Genomic DNA, 18,130 nt, shown 5'->3' with positions numbered 1-18,130 from the left:
AAGGGGGGGAAGTGACTTTGGGGAGTTCGGACCTGATGGATTTAATTTTGTTAATGAAGTAGGAGGCCAGATCGTTGGGGTGAGGGAAGGAGGAGGGGGAGGAACCGGGGACCGGAGAAGGGAGTTGAATGTACAGAAGAGCTGGCAGGGGTGATGGGCATGGGTGTCAATAAGGGAGGAGAAATAGTTTTGTCTGGCAGAAGAGAGGGCAGAGTTAAGGCAGGAAAGGATAAATTTGAAGTGAACGAGGTTGACATGGTGTTTAGACTTTCGCCAGCAGCGTTCGGCAGCTCGAGCATAAGAGCAAAGGAGGCAGACAGTGGCAGTGATCCAGGGCTGTGAGTTAGTGGTACAAGAGCGGCGAAGGGAAAGGGGAGCGAGTGAGTCTAGCTGAGTAGAAAGGGTAGGGTTGAGAGCAGTAATCTGATCATCAAGACTGGGTAGAGAGGAGAGGGCGGCGAGGTGGGGTGTGAGGCGCTCCGAAAGATGGGTGGGGTCCACAGAGCGGAGATCTCTGTGAGGGAGTAATACGGATTTACAGGGGAAAGGAGTGTGAGTGAGGAGGCAGGTGAGAAGATTATGATCAGAGAGAGGGATTTCAGAGTTGGTGAGGGAGGACACAGTGCAGCAGTAGGAGATGATGAAGTCGAGAGTATGACCAAGTTGGTGAGTGGGTGAGGTGGAGTGGAGGAAGAGGCTGGCAGCGTCAAGTAGCAGATTGCCTTCCACTCACTATCCACTGCCCAAGATAGGAATGAAGTGGGTATGCCTCTGCTTGACTCACCCTCCAGTAGTCAAGACTGGTCAAGTACTGGAAACTCTCCAGGTGTGACACTGAGAGGATCCATACTTATCACTTCCCCCAAACTAGGGGCAGGGACCATGGCAGTCAATTGTGCAATCACTTGATAGTGTGGTCTAGTGGAGAGCCCAGGCCTGGAAGTTAGAAGGACATGGATTCTAATCCTGCCTCCATCACCTATCTGCTTTGTGACCTTGGGCAAGTCACTTCACTTTTGTATGCTTCAGTTACCTTATCTGCACAATGAGAATGAAGACTGTGAGCCCCACATGGGAAGGGGACTATGTCCAGCCTGATTTGCTTGTATCCATGGCAGTGCTTACAAATGCCACGGTTATTATTATTATTATTCTCTTCCATAAAAAAATCTCCCCAATGCTTAATTCAGTGCCTCTAAATTTAATAAATGCTTGTGATGACTGGGGTGATTCTTTAGCACCTTTGCTCTTCAGGAATTAAGGAGAATCTGGTGGACTCGGATACGCAGACATCCGATTCAACCAGTTTAGACTAGACTAGGAAATTATTAAGGCTTAATATGAACATATTCATCTAGAAGGTAGACTGATATAAGTTTTTCTTTCTCATAGCATATAAGCAAGTGGGGCCAGAAGGTGTCCAAAGCTTACTGGAGAAATTCAAGTAGCCTATGAAGGTGTTGTGTGCTGTAATAGGCTTAATTTTGTACCACTGATTGGGAGCAGATCACGGGATTATTTAGCCAAATGCGTTTGTGTATTTATTTCTGTTGGAAAAGTACAAAAATATATTTTTCCAGTTAAATGTTGACATGATGAGCATTTACAAACTATAATATTTAATTATACAGCAACAAAAATATCATTTGAGAGAGAAATGGATGATGATTGCATTTAAAAGTGGTTATTTGTTTTGTTTCCTTACTGTTATTATATTAATTAGACAAAAAAACCAGGTTGAGAAATCCCAGTGGTCTTTCAAACTTGGTATTCTCTCCCACACAGGGGCTCCAAATGGTACTTGGAGGAATAGATCCTGGACTATGAGCTCAGTATGGGCAGGGAAAATGTCTACGAACTCTTATATTTTCTTCTCCCAAGTTCCTAGTACAATTTTCTGCACATGGTTAACACTTGATAAATATGTTTGATTGATTGATTGGAACATAACAATGATTGCTTCTTTGTTATTTACCTAAATGGATTGTCATTCCAACATCTAATATCTCTCCTAATAATTTCTCCAGACCAAGCCCATGAATCTGTAGAAATCCTTGTTGAGCCCTCAATCACCTGTGAATTAACAAGTTCAACTTCATTGAATATCCTTCATTTTTAATGTTTCAGCATTTTTAATGGTATTTGTTAAGCACTATGTGTCAGGCACTGAACTATGCACTAGGGTAGAAACAAGCTAATCAGTTTGAACTCTGTTCATATCCCACCTGGGGCTGACAGTCTTAATCCCCATTTTACAGGTGAGGTAACTGAGGCACAGAGAAGATAAGTGACTTTCCCAAGAACACACAGAAGACAAGTATATGATCAATAACAACATCATATTCAACTCTGCCATCACCCTTGACAATTTTTATCCATTTCAAACATGCTCCCTTATTAGCATTCATCTTTATATACTGAAGTGTTCTTGTTGTGAGATTATGTTCCTATAATAAGAATGCGCTAAACCCTGGGGCAGACACAAGACAATGAAGCTAACCTGCCCCACACGGGACTCATGCCCTAAGAGGCAGGCAGGACAGACCCTAGATGCTGCTGTTTAGAACAGAAATCACCCATATATATTAGGAGTCAGAGGCAGAAGATCCCTTTTGGGCTTGGGAGTCAAAAGAACCTCAGTTCTAATCCCAACTCTGCCACTTGTCTGTTGTGTGACTGTGGGCAAATCACTTAACTTCTCTGTGCCTCAGTTACCTCATCTGTAAAATGGGGAATAAAACTGTGAACTCTACGAGGAACAGGAACTGCATCCAACCTGTTAACCTTTTGTCCACCCAGCACTTAAAACATTGCTTAGCACATAGTAAGTGCTAAACAAATTCCATTGTCATTACCATCATCATTATTATATAGAACACACAGAAGAAGGTCAGGGAACTAATAAGGAGCATAGTGGTTGGAGGAAATCATCTTGAGTGGGGGCTAATCTAGAAGACAATGAATGTTACAAGAAAAGGCTTATGCAACACACCTCTGTTGCCTTCATTCAATAAGACTGTCCCCATCATTTTGTCACATAACATGTTGTCTGCCTGAGGTCCCACTACATGGATTTCACAGTGAAGTCATTCAAGGCCAAAGTTTTGCTTCTTGGAGTTTCTGGGGTGAAGGATGCCATGAGGAGGGGGCAGTGGAGAATGCCCTGGACCTTCTGTTCCCCCCATTATTGGATCTTCCTATTGGAGGTTTGGGAGATGCTGGGTCCTTCAAAACAGCCCTGGATAGAAGGCTGAGAAGATGGGGGCTCTGACCTTAGGGTCCTTGCTGGTGTTCTCCTTTCAAGGACCAGATGAAGTGATGAGGCTGCCCCAGCTTCCCGCTGCTTTGAGCCAGGGGAGATCAGCAGGGTGGGAGCTGGTCCCAAGGTCGTTTTAACCCTGCTTGGGCCACCCTGGAGGGACCAGGGGTAGCACCTGGAGGTGCTGGTGGTGGCAGAACCCGGACAACACCAGCAGGAGCTCCAGAAGAGACTGACGGAGAGAAGGCATGTGGTGAGGACCAGAGGGAGGGAAGAGGCCAAACAGAGAGTCTGGGCTTGAAGTCCTGGACCAGAGCCCTCTTCCCATGTCTCCTCCCTGATGACTTCCCCTTCGTTCTCCAGCTAGTGACCTCTGCCTGTTGTCCTGCTTCTAACCACATCATTATAGGATACAGATGAATCACTCTGCTCATAACATTTTTCACCTCTTTACTTCTCAGGCTGTAGATAAGGGTGTTCAACATGGGGACCACGATGGTGTAGAAAAACAGAAGCCACCAGGTCCTTACCCAGGGAGTAAGATTTACATGGCTTTAGGTATGTAAAGATTTAGAGTCCCATAGAAGATGGTGACTCCCCTGAGCTGGGAAGCACAGGTGGAGAAAGCTTTTTTTCTTCCGACAGTGGAGTTGATCTTCGAAATGGCAGAGATAATAGCCATGTAAGAGACTGTAATCATTATCAGAGACTTTGCAAGGGTGGATCCAGCTAAGATAAAGACCATCATTTCCGTGTTGTGCGTGTCAGTTCAGGACAAAACCAAGATTGGTGAGGTATCACAGAAAAAATGTTGAATTACATTTGAGTTGCAAAATAGCAACCTAGCCATGAACAGAAGAACTATCAGGGAGCTTGTAAAAGCAACTCCATGTGACCCAACCATAAACCACATGCATAGTCTTGTGGACATAACAGAAGAATAAAGCAGTGGGTTACAGATAGATACATAACAATCATATGCCATTGCAGAGAGGAGAAAGCATTCTGTTCCTGCTACAGAAATGAAAAAATACTTTTGGGCAAAGCAGCCAATGAATGAGATTTTCTTTCTGGATGTTAATACATTCTCCAAGGTTTTAGGAGTAATGGCTGTGGAGTAACTCAGATCAACAAAAGACAAACCACACAGGAAAAAATACATGTGTCTGTGAACCTGGGAGTCTTTCTGGATTATCAGGATCAACTCTTCTTCCCCACCACAGAAATCATATAGATAGAAAGAAATACCATGAAAAGGACCAGTTGGGCTCTTGGAGAATCTGTCAGGCCCATGAGAATGAAGTCAGTCATTCCAGTATCTTTTCCTGCAGTCAATGGCTTCAGCATCTCTCCTCTACTGAGAAATGAATATTGAAATTCAGGAGGAAAATATTCCTATAGTTTGGGGATGTTAGGAGAATGAATAAAGAAACATACTTAGGGAATGATACTGCTACTTGATCACATTTGGTTCGATATCTGTGCTTGGATATAAAGGGAAGTCAGAGAAGCCCAAGTTTTCCCTTTCAGACAACAGTAATGGGAGAAGTTTATGTTCACTTTGAATGAAGAAAGCTTACGATCCTGCCGAATCACTGAACAACTACATAGAATTAAAACGATGTTGCAATAACTTAATTTTCTCTCACCTATTCCCACAGTTCTGATAATATAGGGAGTTCAGCACCTACAAAGGGATTCTGCATGTGTGTGTGTGTGTGTGTGTGTGTGTGTGTGTGTGTGCGCGTGCGTGTGTGTGTGTGTGTGTGTGTGTGTGTGTGTGTGTGTGTGTTTATGCTTGGGTGTAAAGGGGACAGAAGATGGCCATGGGAGTAAGCATGGCCTAGTGGACTGAGCACGGACATGGGAGTCAGAAGGACCTGAGTTCTAATACTGGCTCCATCACTCACCTGCTGTGTGGCCTTGGGTAAGTCTCTTAACTTTTCTGTACCTCAGTTACCTTAGCTGTAAAATGGGGATTAAGACTGTGAGCCCCATGTGGAACAGGAACTGCGTCCAACCTGATTAGCTTGTATCTACCCCAGCTTAGAACAGTGCTTGACATATAGTATTAAACAAATGTTATTATTATTACCCACCCTGTGAACGCCTACTCTTAAAAAAGGATTAGAATGTGATTCTTCCCCCTATTTCGTCTTCTGACTTTTCTGGTTTCTCATTTTTCAACAGGTTTCAACCTATGTTATAAAAATGATAATTATTTATTAAGCATTTGCTATGTTCCAAGTGCTGTTGTGGATGCAATAGAATTGGATGGGACCCAGTCCATGTCCCACATGAGGCTCACAGTCCAAGCTGGAGGGAAGACAGGTATTTCATCTCCATTTTACAGACGGGAAAATTCATGCATAGAGAAGTTAATTAACTCTCCCAAGTTCACAAGGCAACAAGTGATGAAGCAGGGAATGGAACCTCTATTGACATTCAGTCCAATGCTGTTATCTCTAGATGGCTAGCCTCAGGTATATAGCAAACACCTCAAGCATGAGTTTAAGAGAGTGGAGAGTATGCCCCAAAGAATTATGGGAAGACCATCTATACAGCCCTGACACCATGTTGTCACTGATTCCTTGCTATTTTGAGGCCCGGTTACAGGAATTCCACACAAGTGCTGAATGCAATCTCTGTCTTTGATGAATGCAGGCTGGCGTTATATCCCTATTCTCCCTTCTCAAGTCTCAACACAACTTCCATTATAAGAGCAGAGCCAGGGGGATCTATCTCTTGTAGATATGTACATATCTTTAAATTATATATAATGAATCATTCATTTATACTAATGTCTGTCTCCCATTCTAGACTGTAGGCTCATTGTGGGCAGGCTATGTGTCCACCAATACAGTTGAATTGCACTCTCCCAAGCACTTAGTATAGTGCTCTATACATAGTAAGCGCTCAATAAATACCACTGATAATGATGATGATCATGCAAGTTGTATTATTGTAAACTCTGAATTTCACTCTGGAAATTTCAGTTGAGCGTTTAAAAAAATGACTTCATTTATAAATCACACATATGGCTTTAACTTGCAAAAATCTCTTCAGTGAAGCAGATTTATTTTTCCTTCTTCCTCAAATTTTCAATTTACTGAAGTCAAATTTATTCTTGTGTTTAAATGAATCAGAGAGGCTATATTATGAAGAAACTTTGAGGGGTTTAACTTTAATTTAGATTTTGATTGCCATTTCAAGATTGCTTACAAACCTCCAAGAGCCTAGTTATTATGGAAACTTTCCAGGACACCAATATACAATCATACAGCTTTTACTACACAGTTGTAACTAGGCAAAGACATAATCACTTACCCTTTGTAGTGGTTGCCAATTCTGATTAGGCAATATGACAGAGTTAAGGAAAGGGTCTACTTGAAATTCCAACTCTCCTTACTCAATGGGATCGGTCTGAAAGGGGAATGAGTATAAAAAATGCCATATATTAAAGGAAATTTTGTTGTTCTTTAAAAAGAGAAGGATGCCTTCAGAAGGTGTTTTTAAATCTACTCATTACGATATAATATCAGATTGTTGCCCATTTGTGAGCACTGAATTATCATTGTGGGGTTAAAGAAAATACATCCCTCCAAGAATCAGGTTATTCAGAGGAAGTTGATAACTTTCCCCAAGAAACCTCTCTCTACTAATTTGCCATTGCAGATTTTCCTTCGCTACAAAATGGATTTAGTTCCCAAGAAATATCAGAGCCGTCTGATTTAAATCTTTTCTCATCTGATTTAATTTTAGTCATAGATTTTTCATGTGTTTTCCTATCCTCTATCCCTGGGCAAAGAAAATATTCAGGTCAAATCCAGAAAAGCACTAGCCATTTCCAAGAAAAGATCACACCAGCACTATTTATAGGGATTCTGGGCAGTGTCAGGTTCTGACCTGTTCAACACAGTGCTGACAGCCTCTCCCTCACTTGAACCTCAGAGCATCTCTCCACCAGAAAGTTAATAACCAAACAATCCTTGTTTCTCTTTTGGGAGGAAGGGATTAAATTGGTCACTGTCACCCGTCGTCCGGGGATGGGTTCGTTCAGTGATCGGCGAGGTGAGAGAGAGGCCGGGGACGGAAAGCCTAAGTTTATATAAAATTTATTCCGTGAGGTGAATTGAATTTATGTAATTGTTTAGACGCAATGGATTGAGCTTCCCTTTCGGGAGGAATATAATCAATTAGCAATATTAGAGCTTCCCTACTCGGGAGGAACACAATCATCCGTTAATCGCACGTGGGTGAGTTGGTTAACTCTCACCCATGTGCACTTCCCACTCGGGAAGAATCCACTTACTTTCCCACATGGGAAGAATTCATTACATTACCCGCGCACGTGGTGGGCGGCTAGCTCTCACAATGTGCTCTCCCTACATGGGAGGAATCCACTCATAATTCCCATCAGCAGCGGGATACCTGGGTCCCACCCACGAGACACTCACCCATCCCGCGGCCCTTGCCTCAGTGTGTTGGTTCTGGTTGTAGAGCGGGCATCTGGCCTTCTGGGCAGGGAGAGACACGTGGGCTGCTGCTGCTGCAGCTGCAGCGGCTGCTCCTGCTGCTGCGTGTCCTGGTGTTCTGACCCGGAAGGTCAGAGGCGACAGGTATTTATTGCCTGTGCCCCTAGGCCATTCCAGCTTCCGGCCTCAGTCTATCCAATCGCTGCCCTCCCCACCTCCTCCATACCTAATTTGATTGGCACGGGGGCGAGGGACACCTTCTGTATTCCCAGCTTGGGCTGTCAATCTAGCAGATTTGGTCATGGGGGCGGTATCCCACCCCCACTTCCGAGTTCCGCCTGCTGGCTCAGGTGGTCACGAGATAGCTTTTGATCTTGAGATGGCCAGTACCCGAGGGTCACCTTGGGACATACCACCCCTTGGCCCTCGCCATCCGTGCCCACCTGACCCCACCTCTTCCTGCATCCCCTCCAGGTCGCATAGTGGTGGGGTTGCACTGGAAGCCGTGCCTTCCGGCGCTGTCCCTCCCCTGACCGCATGGGCTGATAACCTCCCTGGCTTGCCACGGGAACCAGAAAGCAGATCCATGGGTTGGGGCAGAGGACGTTTCCTATCCCATGGCCAGGGGCAACAGAAGGCAGCGCCCCACCCTCAAGGCGTGCGAGTAGGAGGTATGGAGGTATGGAAGGTGGCCGGTGGCCCACCATGCTTTTGAGGCACTGCACTGAGGAAAGGGGCCAGGGATGGTTGAAGTGGCCGCTATCCACAGATAGAGCAGTGTAACACTGGGGCAGATAACAACCCCTTCCCTTACTAGCACAACGGTCTTAAGATAGCGCACAGAGGCAAGAGCTGGGGGCGACTGTGTGTTTGTCACACCTGTGTGAAAAGGGCCAAGCAACAGCAATTTAGTAACCAACATCCTCCCACTAAGCCCACCGCCAGGAGCAAAAGTAGCAGCAACCCCTGGAATAGTGAGTTTCCCTCCTCAAGTCTAAAGAGTCCATAGAACCAGTACAAAACTCCTCTGGTGGTGGGGACTCTTCATTAGCTGCATGGTACACTGCCAGAGATCATCGTGTCCAATTGTTCAGAGTCACTGGAGTGAGGGGGCGAGAAGCACCGGTCATGTTGAAACAGGAACAGGTCGCCTGGTAGAAATAGGTTCCCTTCCCTGATGATGTCACACCATGGCTAAGACTGAAGACAGGCTCTCTGGGAGGCAGTTCAGTGATGATTCCTTTGCTGGGCCTGTCTGGATGTCAGGCAATCCTGACCATAGAATTGTGAGGCAGAGAAGTACCCAGGAGCATCATAAAGCCAGATATGATTGATAAAGTTTGAAATAATAGCTTTTTCCTAATAACATTAAACAATTATTCTTAACTCATTCTTAAAAACTACTAACAATTTTAACAAATTTTCCAATTATTCTTGTTGCTTTCCAAATCCTTGGGATATGATGACTAAACCTTTTCAGTCCCTTAAAAGGAAACAATCACAAAGACAAAGTATATGTATGATACCGAATAACATACAGCTGCTTTTTGCCCATTAGCTAGGCTATAGCAGAGACAGCATGCAGAACTTGCATTGTCAACCCTGAAAAATGGAGATTTTATATTAAAGACCATCTGAACCACTTTAACAAAGACTAACAAGCCCCAGTTCTAATACATATAATTTGGAATATGCAGCAATTAAATCTGGACTTTGTGTGTTCTAATATTTAACACGTTCAGTGAAGAGCAGGCCAAGCAGTTTCACAGAGTGATGTGTCGTCATTCCTCCTCTCCCAGGCGTGATGTCTGCAAAAGAGAAGGGTCTAGGTCTTGGAGGATCTCCAAGCCTCTACCAAAGTTAGTGGGCAGCCCTCATTGGGATTAGCTGCACAGGTTTGCCCAGTCAGATTCATTTATCATTTCAAATATATCAAGATGACTTTTATATTTGATCTGCTTTTACCGTTTACTAAGTTAGAGAAATTTAAGGCAATGGCATTTCAGATATGATTAAATCACCACCCCTCCAGTTGTTCCTAGGCTGGGAGAACGATGGCAAGTTCACTCCCAATTCATTCCTAATGACCGCCATTGTAGTTTCAATGGGGAAGTGCCTTAGGCTGAGAAAGGCAGCCATTCACTAGGAGGGAGGCAACCTTTTGCTAGAGGGAGGTGCCTTCCCTCAAAGGAATTCCATTTTGATCTCCCATCTGATAGCTCTCGCCCTGAAGACAAAGTGGTTAAGTTTCCTACCCCCATGCTTTAGCTTGCAAATTTCTTGAGTAGCTGGGTGCTCGGGTGACGGGAAGGGTCCCCCGTTTCCCAGTAACCCCAATTATGGAATTATTTCCTGTAATTGATGGTTGGCCTCCTTGCCGAGCATCCTTCCACATCATAGATACCCGGGCCCTGGTGTCTACCGGTAAGACTTTCCGACGATCATTTACTGGGACGGTCATATGACGTGGGGGAGCACCCGGGTCGAGAGAGGGCCGCGGCCGCCGTCCAACGGCCGGGCCCGCCGGATCCCCCTTCTAATTTCCCCGCTCCGTGGTGGTTGGGGCCGTTGGTCTACCTTCCTGAGTGAGCAGCTTCAGGATATGTGTGGGCAGCCCATCCAGCTCGTCCATAGGAAATCCCCGCTCCCTTAACTCCCTCCATATGATCACCCGTTCTCCTGGGCCCAACCTTCCTGAGCCGACCCGCTGTGGGGGTCGGTGGGTATCCCTTTTACTATTCGTTGGAACCGGCTTTGCCCTCCTGAACCCCAGGCCTTTCCTAATCATGGCTGCTACACGCCGGGTAATCGGCATCTTAGGGGACTGGAATAGGGGCCAGTCACTGTTGACCACGTTGGCCAAAGTGCTCCAGGTTTGTACCCCAGTGGCCCTATCCCTCAAACGGTGGGCCAGCCCGCGCGCCGGCCCTGGGGGTGCACCCATTACTATTGCACGAAGTAGGCCCTCTTGGGCGGGGAGGGACCAGGGGCTTGGTTCCTGAGTTTTCTCCCTCTCATCCAGGAGTTGTTCAATTCCAAGCACCAGGAGATGCTGGTTTAATGTAGCTGGGTCGGTCCAGCGGAGGGTGCCGGCCCTTCCCTGTTCACTCCGGGGGACTGTCCGAGCCCAGTGTACCGCGAGGGTCCAGAGGGTACGACCTGGAGTGTGAGTGTGGGTCACATCCACCCCTGGGCCCAAATCGAGGCGGCTGCTTTCATCTGGACTGAGGTCCAGCTGGGCTGCCGCTCCCTTCCATACCCTGGCCAACCAGCCTATCACCGGCTCCCCGGGGTCCCGGGAAAACTCCTTAGAGAGCTGCCTGAGTTCAGTGGCTGTGAAGTGAGTAGTCTGGGTGGTGACCTTTCCCTCAGGATTCCGCTTTTCCTTGATAATAGGATAGAGGGGCCTGGGCTGCCCCTCAGGGTTCTGCGGGGGCAGCTCCCAATCCCGCGGGGAAGAGGGCGGTTCCAGTTTCGGTAAAGGATCGGGATCCCGCTTCTCCTCCACAGAGGGATTCTTCACACCCAGCTCCGAGTATATGACCCGCTTGATCTCCTGCTCAGTTACGGGAAGTTTCCTCTGTGCTTCTAACTCCTTAGCCACCCGGGGTGCCAATTTCTTCTGTAAAAGTATCGCCTGCTGCATTTTTACCTCGACCGCTGTCTGCAGTAAGAGGCATTTCGTCTCACTTTCCTTTAGTTTTGCTTCTAGGGCGGCCCGCTCCTGCCGCCACGGCCGGCAGTCCTGGGCGGTGGCCTGCAGCGCCGTTGCTAGGAGACCGAGGAGGGCGGTCTTTCCTTTCCTTTTCCTGATTTGGGTAGCCAACCGCCAATCACAAAATTCCCTCACCAGATTGGCCGGGTCCTCCCAGTGATTCTGCACCCATTGGCTGTCCCATCTTTTTTCCATCCTTTTCCATCCAAGGTTTTCCATCCTTGATCCGCGAGGAATTCAAAAAGCCCTCTCGGCTCTCTGTCGCCTATCGCCAATCCCACCCTCGTCGCCATTTATGTCACCCGTCGTCCGGGGACGGGTTCGTTCAGTGATCGGCGAGGCGAGAGAGAGGCCGGGGACGGAAAGCCTAAGTTTATATAAAATTTATTCCGCGAGGTGAATTGAATTTATGTAATTGTTTAGACGCAATGGATTGAGCTTCCCTTTCGGGAGGAATATAATCAATTAGCAATATTAGAGCTTCCCTACACGGGAGGAACACAATCATCCGTTAATCGCACGTGGGTGAGTTGGTTAACTCTCACCCATGTGCACTTCCCACTCGGGAAGAATCCACTTACTTTCCCACATGGGAAGAATTCATTACATTACCCGCGCACGTGGTGGGCGGCTAGCTCTCACAATGTGCTCTCCCTACATGGGAGGAATCCACTCATAATTCCCATCAGCAGCGGGATACCTGGGTCCCACCCACGAGACACTCACCCATCCCGCGGCCCTTGCCTCAGTGTGTTGGTTCTGGTTGTAGAGCGGGCGTCTGGCCTTCTGGGCAGGGAGAGACACGTGGGCTGCTGCTGCTGCAGCTGCAGCGGCTGCTCCAGCTGCTGCGTGTCCTGGTGTTCTGACCCGGAAGGTCAGAGGCGACAGGTATTTATTGCCTGTGCCCCTAGGCCATTCCAGCTTCCGGCCTCAGTCTATCCAATCGCTGCCCTCCCCACCTCCTCCATACCTAATTTGATTGGCACGGGGGCGAGGGACACCTTCTGTATTCCCAGCTTGGGCTGTCAATCTAGCAGATTTGGTCATGGGGGCGGTATCCCACCCCCACTTCCGAGTTCCGCCTGCTGGCTCAGGTGGTCACGAGATAGCTTTTGATCTTGAGATGGCCAGTACCCGAGGGTCACCTCGGGACAGTCACACGGGTCATTTTCAAAGTGAGGTTATGAGAGAGTTTTTTAAAGACAAAAGTTCAGAGCAAGATAAACCTAAGTGCACTCTGTTTCTCCATAATGTGTGATTTCTCTTAGTGTTCTGAATAGCACACTATTAAGAAATTTGGTGATGGTCTTCAGATACATTAATCAATTTAGAGAAAATGTGATTTATTGGATGAAATAGATAAATCCCAGGTGTGACAACAGGCTTGAGACATAAACTATCATGTGAATGTTCTTTGTTGTAAAGTTCTATAAGCTTGTAATCTCTGCGTTACAGCAGAAATGAAGGTTTTTATTTTTTTCATGATATTTGTTAAGAATTTACTATCTGTCAGGCACTGTACTGAGTGCAGAGGTGGATATAAGCTACAAGCTAATTAGGTTGGACACAGTCCCTGTCCCATCTGGGACTCACAGTTTTCATCACCATTTTACAGATGAGGTAACTGAAGCAGAGAAGTAAAATGACTTGCCCAAGGTCACATAGCACACAAGTGGCAGAGCCGTGGTTAGGACCCACGTCCTTCTAATTCCCTGGCCTGAGCTCTAGCCACTCGGCTGTGCTGCTTTAATAATGGCATTTATTAAGCGCTTCCTCTGTGCAAAGCACTGTTCTAAGCACTGGGAAGGTTACAAAGTGATCAGGTTGTCCCACAGGGGGCTCACAGTCTTAATCCCCACTTTACAGATGAGGTAACTGAGGCCCAGAGAAGTTAAGTGACTTGCCCAAAGTCACACAGCTGACAATTGGTGGAGCCGGGATTTGAACCCATGACCTCTGACTCCAAAGCCCATACTCTTTCCACTGAGCCACGCTGCTTCTCATGGTTTGCATGACTGACATTGATTCTTTTCTTTCAAAATAGGCCCTGTACATGGTCTTCATTGACCATGCAAAGGCTTTTTTGATTTTGTAAATCGTGAAGACCTGGGAGTCATGCTCCTCAAGTTTGGCTTTCCCAAATTTATTATCATCATATGGTCACACTCTGTTCAAACAGCAGTCAGAAGTCTGGATAAAAGCTGTTTAAGGATACCCTTTGCTGTCACAAACAGCATTAACTATTGCACCAATGCTTTTCACCATAATGTTCACAGTGTTGCTGACTGACACATAGTAAGTGTGGAATTTGGAAGCTACATACAGAATCTCCTAGGAGCTGGACTCCTGAATTTGCAGGGCCTTTATGCAAAGACAGTGATCGCAAAGACTCTCATTGATGAAACTCTGAATGCTCTGGGCTGACAGCCTGAAAAAGACTGACATCATACTTCAATCAAGGTCCAGTTTCCTAACTTCTGCTCGAAATGCTATCCATTGATGGCGGGCAGCTTAATTCTGCTCCCTGAGGTGCAGGCTTTCACCAAATGCTGTTCAGGGTGGCCAAGTGAAAAGAGCACAAGAGCCTGAGAATCAGACAGCGTTCTAATCACAGTTCTGCCACTCACCTGCTGTGTACTTGTCTGCAGTGTGACCTTGGGAAAGTCACTTGACTTCTCTGGGCCTCAGCTACCTCCTCTGGAAAATGGGGAGTGAGATGTGAGCCCCAACTGGGACGGAGATGGTGTCCAACCCGACTTGCTTGTATCCACCTCAGAGCTTAGTACAGTACCTGGAACATACTAAGAGCTTAGCACATACTACCCCATCTTGGGGTCACATTTAAAGAGTTTCCAATACTCTACCAGTCTCAACTATGGGAGGGAGCAGCAAGTAGAGCTACATCCATTCCATTCCTATCTTGGGCAATGGCTAGTGAGTGGAAGACAATCTGCTACAAGTCAAATCTCACGGTGCTGGGCAGCAGTGGCATGGGAGAGAGTTGAGAGCAGAGACTCGAGTTTACTGCGTGGAAGGAGGCAATGGTAAACAACGTCTGGATTTTTACCAAGAAAACTCTATGGATCCACTACCAGAACGATGGTAGACGGAGGTGGGTCATTCTGGGACAGAGGTGTCCATGGCATCGCTAAGGGTCGGAGATGACTCGACAGCATAAGACAAGACAATCACATACCACAATTATTATTATTATTACTTTACATTGTAAACTCCTTGAGGGACAGGATCTTGTCTACCAACTAGATTGAACTGTACTCTTCCAAGCACTTAGTAGAGTGCTCTTAGTAGAGTTAGCACTTAATAAATATCATTGATTAACTTCTCTGTGTCTGTTTCCTCATTTGTAAAACGAGGATCCAATAACTATTCTCCCTCACCCTTAGAATGTGAGTTGCACAGGGGACAGGGGCAGGGTTTGACCTGAATACCTTGTATCTACCCCAGCACTTAGTACAGTGCTTAACAATAATAAGAATAATAATGGTGTTTTCTATTGTTATTATCATTATTATTACCATCTATCTACCCCAGTGCTTAGTACAGTGCTTGGTCCAGTGTAAGTGCTTAGCAAATACACAGCTATCATTATTGATGGCAATGTTTCTACATGCATAGGCTTGACCTGTTCAGCATTTGCAGTGTTGCACTTGGATTTGCAACCTTCATTCATGCATCCTCAGCCCAACAGCACTTACATGCATAGCTGTAATTTGTTTATTCATATTAATGTCTGTCTCTTCCTCTAGAATGTAAGCTCCTTGTGAGCAGGGAACATATCTACCAACTCTGTTATATCGTAGTCACAGAAGCACTTAGTATAGTGCTCTGCATACAGTAAGTGCTCAATAAATACTATTGATTGATTGACTGATTGATTGGAACATTGGCTCTGGAAAGAAAGGGATGCCAGCAAAGATGTGATATCTGAGGTGCTATTGTCAACACAATATTGCTGGACTGTAAACTCTTCTAGAATTTAAGCTCACTGTGGGCAGGGAATGTGTCTGTTTATTGTTACATTGCACTCTCCCAAGCACTTAGTACAGGGCTCTGCACACACTAAGTGCTTAATAAATACAACTGAATGATTCAATCAATATGTCTATGAAGAGGGGACACCACTTGGACAGTATATACAGCAACTTCATCAACTCTGTTTGCACTGAGGCAAATTACTAGCAGAGACTGACAAGAACACATCTCACACTCCAATTTCCTACACTGCTGTGGAATCGTAGGTGGCCAAATAGTCCATATTCAAAACAAACAATGTATAGAGAAGTAGCAAGCTCTCCAAAGCAGGAGAGATTTTCCAAGCAGAAGAATTTAACGATTACAGGAGGGTGGTTCAATTCAATATTTGTTTAGCATTCTGGGACAGGTGTCCCTGTAGAAAAGACTTTTCTCTTCATTGCTCTCAGAAGAGCATTTTTGTTATCTTTCTTCTTCAGGCTGTAGAGCAAAGGATTCAGGATGGGAATGACTTCACTGTAAACCACATAAGCTCCTTAATCATTCTGGCAGGTAAATGATATTATCTGGTTGTAGGTATGTGAAGAAACAGGGTCCCTTACAATGCTGTCACCCCATGAGTGGGAGGTGATAGTGAAAAGACTTTATGTTGGGCGTCAGTGGAAGAGATTGTTAGGAAGGCAGAGAGAGTAGAGCTATCAGAGTTGGAGAAGATATTAATTAAGCCCTATTTTTCCATTGTATTCATTCATTCACCCAGTGGTATTTATCAAGTGCTTACTTCATGCAGAGCACTGTACTAAGTGGTTGGAAAGTACAATTCAGCAACAAACAGAGAAAATCACTGCCCAACAATGGGCTCACAGTCTAGAAGGGGGGGAAACAACATCAAAACAAGTAAACAGGCAACAATATCATCAATATAAATAAATAGAATTACAGATATATATGCATCATTACTAAAATAAATAGAATAGTAAGTATGTACATATACAAGTATGTACAAGTGCTGTGGGGCAGGGAGGGGGTAGAGGAGAAGGAGCAAGTCAGGGTGATGGAGAGGGGAAGAGAAGCAGAGGAAAAGGGGGGCTTAGTCTGGGAGGATCTTAGGCTCTTTGTAGGCTCCTAAGTACGGTTGTATCAAGAGTGTGATGATTTCATAGCAAAAATGATGAATAGCAAAGTAAGAGAGCATTAGCCTACTGAGATTAAGGAGTTGGTGAATTTGATTCAGTGAGATGGGGTTCAGCCATTTGGGACACAATGCCTGGAAAACGCAGTGGGCTACAGATGGCTCACCTCTCAGGATCACACCTGGAGAGTTTCCAGTACTCTACCAGTCTCGACTATGGGAGGGAGAGTCAAACAAAGGCATATCCATTCCATTACAAGCTTGGGCAGTGGCTAGTGAGTGGAAGGCAATCTGCTACAAGTCAAAACCCACCTTTACTGGGAAGGAGCGGCATGGGAGAGAGTTGAGAGTGGAGACTCAGGTTTACTGCACGGAAGGAGGCAGAGGTAAACCGCTTACGTATTTTTACCAAGCAAACTCTATGGATATATTACCAGAACGATTGCAGGTGGAGGTGGGGTGTTCTGGGAGAGGTGTGTCCATGGCATCGTTATAGGTCAGACATGACTTGACAGCATAAGACAACAATAAATGGCTACACAACAGTCAGAGCACATCGAGCCAAGAGTTAAGTACGTATGGCCAAAAAACCCAGTGTAGGCAATGGTTTTCTATTTGAATAAGAAATTGATTAGGGTCTGGACAATGGTAGAGGAAGCAAGGATATTGATGAATGCCAAGTTGCTGATTGTAAGTGCCTTGTAACCAGAGAACGGGTCACTTCTTTATTCTATATTTTCCAGAGGCTTCATACAGTGCACCTCACCATGTGGGCCCTCAATAAGTGCTACCTCAGAAGCAGTGTGATTTAGTGGAAAAAGTTCAGACTTGGGAGTCAGAGTATTGGGTTCTAATCCCAGCTCTGTCACTTGTCAGCTGTGTGATTTAGGGCAGGTCACTTAACTTCTCTGTGTCTCAGGTACCTCATCTGTAAAATGGGGATTAAGACTGTGAGCCTCAGTTGCTACAACCTGATTACTTTGTATCTACTTAGAGCACTGCTTGGCAAATAGTAAGCACCTAACAAAAACTATTATTATTATACCAGTCCTCCTCCTCCTCCTTCTTCTCCACTTTTTCCTCCTCCTCCTCCTCCTCCTCCTCCTCCTCACTGTGCTTGTTCTCCTTTCCTCCTGACCACATTCCCTCTCATCTTATGAAATCTCTCGCTCCGTCCCTCCTCCCCTCCTTAACTTCCATCTTCAACCGTCCACTCTCCACTGGTTCCTTGCCCTCTGCCTTCAAACATGCCCACATCTCTCCCATCCTAAAAAACCCTCTCTTGACCCCACCTCACCTTCTAGTTATCGCCCTATCTCCATCCTACCATTCCTTTCTAAACTCCTTGAACGAGTCGTCTACATGCGCTGCCTCGAATTCCTCAATGCCAACACTCTCCTCGACTCCCTCCAATCTGGCTTCCATCCCCTACGTTCCACGGAAACTGCCCTCTGAAAGATCACCAGTGACCTCCTGCCTTGCCAGATCCAACGGTCCTACTCTATCCTAATCCTCCTCCACCTCTCAGCTGCCTTCGACACTGTGGACCACCCCCT

At 45.9% G+C, this 18,130-nt stretch overlaps 1 non-coding gene and 1 pseudogene across 1 annotated transcript; one reads left to right on the top strand and one right to left on the bottom strand.

Annotated features, from left to right (window-relative positions):
• Positions 1-1,354: 1,354 nt before the first annotated feature.
• Positions 1,355-8,441, bottom strand: LOC119923873 (annotated as a pseudogene).
• An 8,297-nt stretch (positions 8,442-16,738) lies between these two features.
• Positions 16,739-16,876, top strand: LOC119923874. The gene has a single exon (XR_005448992.1). It is a non-coding gene; the product is annotated as a small nucleolar RNA SNORA7 (small nucleolar RNA).
• The last annotated feature ends 1,254 nt before the right edge of the window (positions 16,877-18,130 follow it).

The sequence above is a fragment of the Tachyglossus aculeatus genome, unplaced genomic scaffold (genome assembly GCF_015852505.1).
Source record: "Tachyglossus aculeatus isolate mTacAcu1 unplaced genomic scaffold, mTacAcu1.pri scaffold_328_arrow_ctg1, whole genome shotgun sequence".
NCBI lineage: Eukaryota > Metazoa > Chordata > Mammalia > Monotremata > Tachyglossidae > Tachyglossus > Tachyglossus aculeatus.
The sequence above is the reverse complement of the archived record's forward strand: the minus strand, read 5'-3'. Positions and strand labels throughout refer to the sequence as shown.